Below are 8642 nucleotides of genomic sequence, written 5' to 3' on the forward strand. Positions count from 1 at the left end.
AGTTTTGAGGTTCAGATAGCCTATGTGGTAAGTCAATAAATATTTCATAAAAAATGGTCGTCTTCACTTAGTATCAATTTCATTACTAGCATTTTATCCTTAAGGGCTTATGTTTGGAGTTTTGTATATTTAAAACAAAGTTATTTAGCACCAGAACAGAGATTATGTTGCACGATATTTTATTTGCTTATTTAACATTTTTAAATATGTGTTTGCGAGGTTTGGGTTGTGACAGCTGTCATGGTATCTCTGACTTGTTTTGTTTTGTTTTTTTCTTTCAGGGCTACTGAGGTCCTTACTTAGGAGATTCCAAAAAGAGATATTACCGCCAGCGTTTCTTCAGTCCTCTCTGACAAAGAAGACGATGCATCTTCATGGTGATCTCAGCGCTTCTGATGCCATTTGGAAATTCGGAAACGGCTCATTTATATCTGTGAGCCATAACTTAATCATCTCTGAAGCTGTTTCCAGGTAAGTCAGAATCATGATGGCAAACAAAGCGAGAGGCAGAAGGAGACATTTCTTCCACTTCTGTGTATGAGTGGGAGTGACTGAGTCATGAAAGCCAAAGCTGGGAATGAAAGCAGGGACCAGATGAAATGGCAGGAAAGCCAAGATAGCAAGGAGGGAGGGATCAGGGGTCAAACAAGCAGGGAACCAACCAGGCTGGGGAGGGTTCATCTGCACCAGCTTTGAAGCTTTTTGAGGTTGGGGGAGAAGGAAAGGGTTAAAAGAAAATTTAGAGAGCTTTACTTGATACGAATATTTTACTGAATGAGAAAAAAAGGTCACCGTCAGCAGTGCTTGAGACCCAAAACTGGTATGAAGTTCAGAGGCATGATGTTATAGGATGGCTTATAAACTGACAATGAGGAAGTTGCTTAACCTTTACAGTGATTGGTTATTATGGTGGGGGTTTCCAGATGGCAGGGGATTGGTTAAAAGTGCTTTTCTTATACCATTTTAGGAGGACATTTTAAATTTCTGTTATGATTATCAGTGGCATATACAAGAAATAACCTAAGGTAAGTTTCATGTACACTTAGAAAAGAAGCTGCATTTAGTTTTGCTTATTTGGCATAAATGGTTCTGTTTGCTTGGGAGATAGATGTTCAAGGCTGATCTCCATCTTATTTTATTTTAATTCAAATAAATAAAAACTGTTGAGGGTCTACTATGTGCCAGACACTGTATATTATCTAATCAAATTTTCACATAAATTCTTTAGATGGTATAATTACCATTTCTTAGCTGAGAATGATGGTCTTCAGAAGTTAGCCCAGTGATGTCACATGACTGATGAATAGTAGATCTGGGATTCAGACTCTGGTCGGATTCCAAAGCCTGTGTTCTTTCTGTCTACAGCAATGACTCCAGAGTCAGAAGCCAGCCAAGAGAAGGCAGGTTGGAATGAACTGGGTAGAGCTGACAGGGAGTCAGACGTGGACTTTGTGTAACCATATGGGGACAGGGTATCCTCTGGCGCAAGGCTTTTAGGGAGTAGACTATCTTTGGGGAAACACACTGGTAAACTGCCCTGGATGTGGGCCAAGAGATCCCAAGCTCAAGGTCTAGAAGATAAAGGCAAAACCAAATTTCTCTACAGAGAAAGTCAACTAGGATTTGGGACGTAAGCCAAGAATTTGACAGAAGAGGGGAGGAGTTAAAAGAAAAGAGGGGGCCAAGTACAAGGTGGGAGGTGGAAGCTACAGGGAAATGTGGCCAGGGAATGAGGTCCTGGTGATGAGGTACCTGAGAGGCTTTGAAGACTAGAAATGTGCAATATTTAGTCATAAGCAGATTGGTCACTGCACTGTTGACTCCAGCAGTTGTCTGAATTGTCCTGTAAAAGTATGTCACACACACTTGCACAGCCTTGTGTTTGAGACAGGCTCACGTGGAATGTCCCAACAGGAAAACAGAGCACTGCTTAGTGTGGAGGAAGAGGCGACAGTAGAAAAGAGAGTAGGCATAGAAAAGAGAGGGCTCCATACATGGAGCGATTAAGCCTCAGCCAGAGGTGGCCGGGACAGTTATAAACAACCTCCTGCCCACATGTCAAAGATTAACGAAGAGTTTGAAAGAGTTGCTGAATGGCTTACCTCATAAGGCATGAGAATTCAAAACAGTTTCATTTAAATATGAAAGGGCAAGTTGACTTTAGCTGACATCTGGTTTATGAAAAGAAGATATTTCTAAAAGAGCTACTCAAGGATGAAATGGGTGACCTTGGGCAAGCAGTAAATTCGCCATCCTTGGTAACGTTTAAGCACAGATAATAACAAAACCCAGGCATGGCAGTGGCAGAGAGGGACTCAGGTGTTGGAAGGGACCAACTATACAACCTGTTGAATTCCCTCACAACCCTGAGAGTCCAGATTCTAAGTCTATAAATTTGTAAGTCTACAAATTTGCAATTTGTAAGGCTCCTAAGTGAATTAAGTAGCCAAGCAAACAGAACCATTAACATTGGAGAGATAAAGTTGCCTTACTATTGAGACACACTTCTGGGTCACTCAGGACTTTCTCCTATGCTCCCTGACACTCCATTATGAGTGGTGTGGTTTAGGCAGCCCAGGATTTGCTTTTGGAGCAGGTGGGCTAGTGTGCCTGTCTGAATAGGGATTCAGGCTTCAGTGTCAGCTGAAGAGGAATCTAACCTTGTTTGCCTTTTGAGATTTGTGTCTGAACCTGACCACCCTTTGTCCCAGTTCTTTAGTGATGTCCGAGGGCTGGAGGCCCCTCAAGGGAGTGAAAGCCCACCAGCGTCATGAGAGATGGAAGAGAAAGAGAGAAAGAAGCAGCAGTCTATGGAGAAAGTCAGGAACAGCTAGCTCCCTTTTCTCCCTGGCCTGGCCAGAAAGAAAACAAACCAGATGCTGCTTCAATCCTAGACTGTTTGCAGGCACAAAGTATATACCAATGGCTAAAAAACAACTAAGAATATTATATTAAAAAAAAAAGCTTCCTGGATTTTCTCTCAAAATGCACCCAGAAACCCAGAATAGTATATTCCCGCAAGTTGGAGAAAAATACCTAAGTAAATATGATATCCTGCCAATGCTCAAATTTTGAATCAGCCAGGGATGAAGATAGCTTGGGTACATGAAATTCATAGATAAACCATAAACTTACAAAAAGCAGACTTTATTGGTTTGAATTTCAGCTTGTAAGGTATTTCACCACCCACTCAGGGTAGAACGACAGTGAGTAGTCAGAAGTCACGAAGGAGGAGGAGACGCAAATAACTTACATCAACCACAAACTAGATCATCAGCCCTGGAAAGTTGACTGTAGACCTCAGACAGTCTCTGATATTTGAATTAAGATTAAAAGTTCCCATATGAAGCCGGTCTAGGAAAGGCATTCTTGATGACTCTCTCAGACTCTCATGTGTTAGATTCCTCCACCGAGTGGGACTGAACACGTCTCGGGGGTTCACACCCACTCAGATTAGGTTCAAGAAGCTAAGCAGTTCAGTATTTGCCCCAGAGCTTCCTTCCTTTGTGGTAACTAGAAGTCAGTTGACCACCTCACCTAGGAGTCCTGGAAGAATTCTGAGTCCCATGTAAGCTGCCTGTAAGCTTCAGAAATGGTTTTCTTCCAAGAAACTATTTTTGAGTTGTGAAAAATGTTAGCACGCATGACCTCCTGTTCTTCCACGTTATGAGCATTTTGAAGCCATTTCTCCAATCCATATGTCATGCTAGGTTCTGCAGATACAAAGATGAAGACACCATCGATGCTTTGGAATAGCTTGGAGCTTAGTCAATACAGTGCTCATGCGAACAAGATGAAAACTCAGCAGGCTAACCACTAAAGGGCAGAGTGTACTGTGCACGCAGGGGCTCTGGAATTTGGGAAAGGCCTCCCAGCAGAAGAGGAGCCTCAGCTGAGCCTCTGAGGATGGTTGAATGCAAGTTAATCAGGTGAGAAACAGGGAATGGCATTTCAGGAGGCAGGAATGGTACCTTGCAAAGGTACAAAAGAGGGAGAGATTAGGACAGTGGCCTAAGGAGAGCAAGTAGTGCCAGGGTCAAAGCAGGACATTGTACCCTCTGGCTACCTAAGAGTTTTCCTGGAAAATGAACAAAGGCATGGCGAAGCTCAGGTGCTTTTCCGCATTTGACATTCAACAAACCTAGAGATACCAACTCAGAGCAAAAGGAAATGACACACCCTGACTGGTTTCTTTGTGATACCCCAAGACAAGCGCCAAGGGACTTAGAGATTTTTGTCTCTGGAACAGTCAGGGCTGCTCAGGTGTGTGTGACCTGCAGCCACACAGCGCTCTGTGCTCAGAAGCCTTTGGACTTGGGCGAATCTCTGCAAGTGCTGTCTTGAAATTCTTTAATACATCTTGGTCAGAGGGCCCTTCATTTTCATCTTTCACTGGGTCCCCCAAATAATGTAGCTGATCCTGAGAATAGGTCATTTTCAAAGAATTTAAAATAGTTCAGTACTGTCATATACAAAGTGGAAGGAGGGCAAGGTGGCTGAGGAGGTTGAGAAGGTAGGCAGTGGCATATATGGAAAAGCCTGGAAGCCTTGCCTTTAAAATTTGCCTGTGGGAGAAGGATAGTCATTGAAGACTTTGAACAAGAAAGTAATGCGAAGAGATTTGACTTTTAGATCACTCTAGTGTAATGTAGGTGATGGAGTGGAAATGTAACAGTTTTTCCCATATGAAATGAACACCTTTTGTGGTTTAGATTTCATTTATCAGGTCTGAATTTTTGATCCATGTCAAAATGCAAAGGTCCCTGAGAGGAATAACTGCTGCTATGGTTAATGTACATCTTAGGGTCAATTAAGATAGCAAGACCTGTGAGTACTTTTGAGAACTGGAGGTCGGAAAGAGAGAATGGAAACCAGGAGGCCGAGGGTTCTGTATGGAGGAGGGGACCTTAGAGAGGCTGAGCCTTTAGAGGGAAGCTTATAGGCTTTTTCTTTGTTTTCATTTTTCACAAGACCAGCCTGACCCACACGTAAGATTTTTTTTTCCCTAAAATTGCTTTTAGCACTCCCTACCTAGAGTCATTTAGTGCAGCGGTTCTCAAAGTGTGGTTCCCAGGAAAGCAGCATCAACATCATGTGTTAGAAATGCATTCTCTGCCCATTTTAGGTACACTGCTCAGAAACTCTGGGGGCAGAGACCCCGCAATCTGCTGATACCAGCCTTCCAGGTGATCCTCATGCAGCTAAGACCTGTTGCATCATCGTGAGTTATCTATGTCCTTGGAACTCACACATGACCAATGGAAGTGCCAATCTGGTATTAGAATGGAGAATCAAAAGTGATTTTCATACCAAGAAAAAGTTTGGCTTTGTTCTAAACATGCTTTTCATGGAAGTATATTCAGTGGGTGATCTAAGGTTATGTATGATTACAGTGTCTTCATAGGTGATAATTCCATAGTTCCAGAATGACTATAAAAGGTCATGTATTATTGCACAGACTCAGAATCATAGCTGCTGGAGCTAACTATGGCATTTAGCAAAACAAGATAAAGATGATTCTTTTTTGTGTATGCAAGCACGGTTGTTATATGGGAAGCATGTTTCACTTGTACCGTCATCTTCCAAAGGAAAATCTTTGCTGATAGTGCTGGAATTTTCATTTCTCTGCGCCTTACATTATACCAGTAGTGTCACGGCTATGTTAATACATATCCAAAAGTTGCTTTCGTTTACATAGTCTATAAAATTTCTGAAATGCAGTCTAAGTTGCTGTTAAAACCAGCATTTCTCAGATTCTTTCCATTGTCCTCCATGAGTAATCCAATATACATGGAAGGATAAAAGAGTAAACACTTTTGTGATAGTCCAAATTTTTCCAATGGAATTTTAAACAATTTGACAGTTCAGTCTTGTTAAAAAGTGATATGAAATAAATGCTTCTTAGCAAACAATTGTCCAGTAAATATTATAATTCTGTCTCATATTCTCACAGTGGATTGCTTTCTGAGTCTTTCAGTGGAATTCTTTCAAATTAGAGCTCAATGATCTTCTTTATATTTTATCCAAGGTTTGAAATACATGAACCTGTCTCTACTTACTTGAACAATGGCCTCTATTATGGTGTCTTTTTCTTTAAATCCAAATATTATACTCAGCATTTTAGGAATTCCCTATTCCAAATACAGGCAATTAAATTGTCTATAAGTTATTCAGAGCCCTAGAAAACGAAATGAAATAGGAGTTTGTACTTTGAAATGAGTTCAAAAATGTGTACCATTTGTCAATGCTAGACTCTGTCAAATAGTCCTCATTATCTTCTGGTTCTGCTGTTAACAGACGAAATAATCTGACACAGACTTCTCTAACAAAAATATTTCCTTCTAGGAGAAGTCTGGCCTTTCTCAGCAATCAGGATTCAAATTCTTGACCTTGAAGATGGGAGAGAGAACAGAATGCTTCTTGGTGCCACTCTAAGCTGGATGAAATTTGAAAACATCCCCCAGGATGAATAGGGGAACATGCATTGAAATTTGCATTGCTTTTAGCAAAATCTAGGACTAATTTGGAGCGGAGAGCGTGGTACTCCAGAATAAGAGAAAACCAAGTGTGGAACTTTGGAACCCCTGGAGATGTTGCCTGGGGACAGGGCTCAGATGCAAGGTTCACATCACTAGCCAAAGAAGGCAAGATGATTCTGAGTTGAGACCAGAACAAAAGTGGTCATCATCCTTTCCTGTTCAGTGACTATTTACCCCAACCTCCTTTGCATTTGCCCTTTTAATTTAGGATCCTGAAAGTGTGATTCTGTTCCCACCCTCTCGTAAACTTCAGTAAAACAAGGAAGTAAACAAGTGTTTATTGAACCAGCTTGAAGGAATGAAAGAATGGTGGTCTCCTTAATCATTTCAGGATACTTGAATATTAACCCAAATGAATTTCTAATTAGTGGACTTTGAGACAGTGTGAAGAAAGTGTCTGGGAGCAAGAGCCTCTTTCTAAGAGCAAAGGGGCTGGGGTTACAAACTCATTTCTTTTCTCCCCAGCTGCCTCGTCCACCTCTTTCCACATATTATCCTTCTTGGCAGGGAGCAGGGGGGATAGGGTATCCGTCAACGCCACCATTTTCCTCTTCCATCAGATCACCATTTCCTCTTCCTTGTCTGGTGCCTGAAACCCTCACTGTCTGTCTCCATCCATCAGTGAAAGGGTGGGATGGCAGAAAGTGGGAATTCCCTACTGAACACTTCTACTTAGATATCCTAGAGGGACTATAAATACCATCTGAAAAATAAACTCCCTACATCCATACCTGCTCTTTATGTTGAAGAGCCTCTGTTATTATGGTATCATCACCCAGTTGGCCAAGTGAAGAGTTTGGAGATACTGGCTTCCTTGGATGGTAGTTAAACTACCATGGGGACATGCGGGGGGGGGGGGAGGGGTTGTATGCAGCGTGAAGAGTGAGAAGAAAAGGTATTTTGGAAAACAGAGATTAGGTTTCAGCCCGGAACATGTGGAGAAAGGCAGGAGCTAGGGTCTGAAGGGCAGGCATGGGGCGCCAGAGCCCAAAGGCTCGGAAAACCTCAGCTAGAGCGGTGGCTAGAAGGTGGGTAAAGTGAAGAGAAGAGGGGCAACTACAAGTGTCTTCCCTGGATGGGGGGCACTTCTCTAACCCTCCAGACTTGAGAGGCATTCTCACTTCCTTTCCTGCTCAGCTTCCAGTGACAATGTTTCCATGCTGAAACACCCTAATGCATGTGATTGTTTCAGAGACAAGTTCTGGAAAGGACATGGTCCCATCTCCTATTGAACTCAGTCCAACAAACAAACCGAAAGTAATCAAAACTAATTCATATCTTTGCTCAGTCTCTCAGGAAACAGGGAAAGGTGGAGCTGAGATAGACAAAGTATGTTTTCATGCCCAAGAAAAGTAGCAAATTGTTGCACAAATCCATTCATCCCTCATTCACCACTTTTCATACTCCTCACTTCCTAATATCTTCTGAAAATCCCCACACTCTCAACTCCCAACTTCAGTACCCACTCACTTTCTAATGTAAACCTTCCAGCTTCTCCAGATTGCCCCCAGCTATTTACTTACACCAAAATTCATAATAAGGTCCAGGTGAATGTGTGAGTCTGCGTCAGTGGGAGGGATCCTCACTGAGTCAGGGAAATGGGCTGATTTACTCACATTGTTTCTGCCTGCAATGTTCTTCCTTCAGCTATCTGTATGGCTTTTTTATAAGAAGAAGAAGGAGGAGGTGGAGGAGAAGGCAAACTTAAAAAGGTGAGCCGTATGTCCTTTCAATGTGCCACGGATACATTGTTTAATAGGTTTACACAAGAATGTGCCTTATTTTACTCACTGTTTACTATGGATTAAAAATCCTAGATGTAGTGAAGTTACTTGTTATAGATTTTTTTTTCCAGGAGAGACCCAATTTCTGTCTGTTAGAAAGATAACCTCAAAGAATATAGTTTATATAGAATATAGTAGGACGTTAACCAGTTTAGTCTCCAATGTAACATCCTTTCTTAGTTGAGCACTCCATTGTTAAACTCCCTGTAAATGACAGATTTTTCAATGCCCTTTTGAACCAATCTTAACATTTTATTGATCCTTTACTAACTACTGAGTAGAATAAATCTTTCACATACGTTCAGCTTCTATTTATGCA

General features: G+C 41.7%; 1 long non-coding RNA gene across 1 annotated transcript; it reads left to right on the plus strand.

Annotated features, from left to right (window-relative positions):
- Nucleotides 1-267: 267 nt before the first annotated feature.
- On the plus strand, nt 268-7269 carry LOC122472465. The gene is made up of 3 exons (XR_006294444.1): nt 268-471; nt 968-1025; nt 3711-7269. It is a non-coding gene; the product is annotated as an uncharacterized LOC122472465 (long non-coding RNA).
- The last annotated feature ends 1373 nt before the right edge of the window (nt 7270-8642 follow it).

Source organism: Prionailurus bengalensis, chromosome B4 (genome assembly GCF_016509475.1).
Source record: "Prionailurus bengalensis isolate Pbe53 chromosome B4, Fcat_Pben_1.1_paternal_pri, whole genome shotgun sequence".
Taxonomy (NCBI): domain Eukaryota; kingdom Metazoa; phylum Chordata; class Mammalia; order Carnivora; family Felidae; genus Prionailurus; species Prionailurus bengalensis.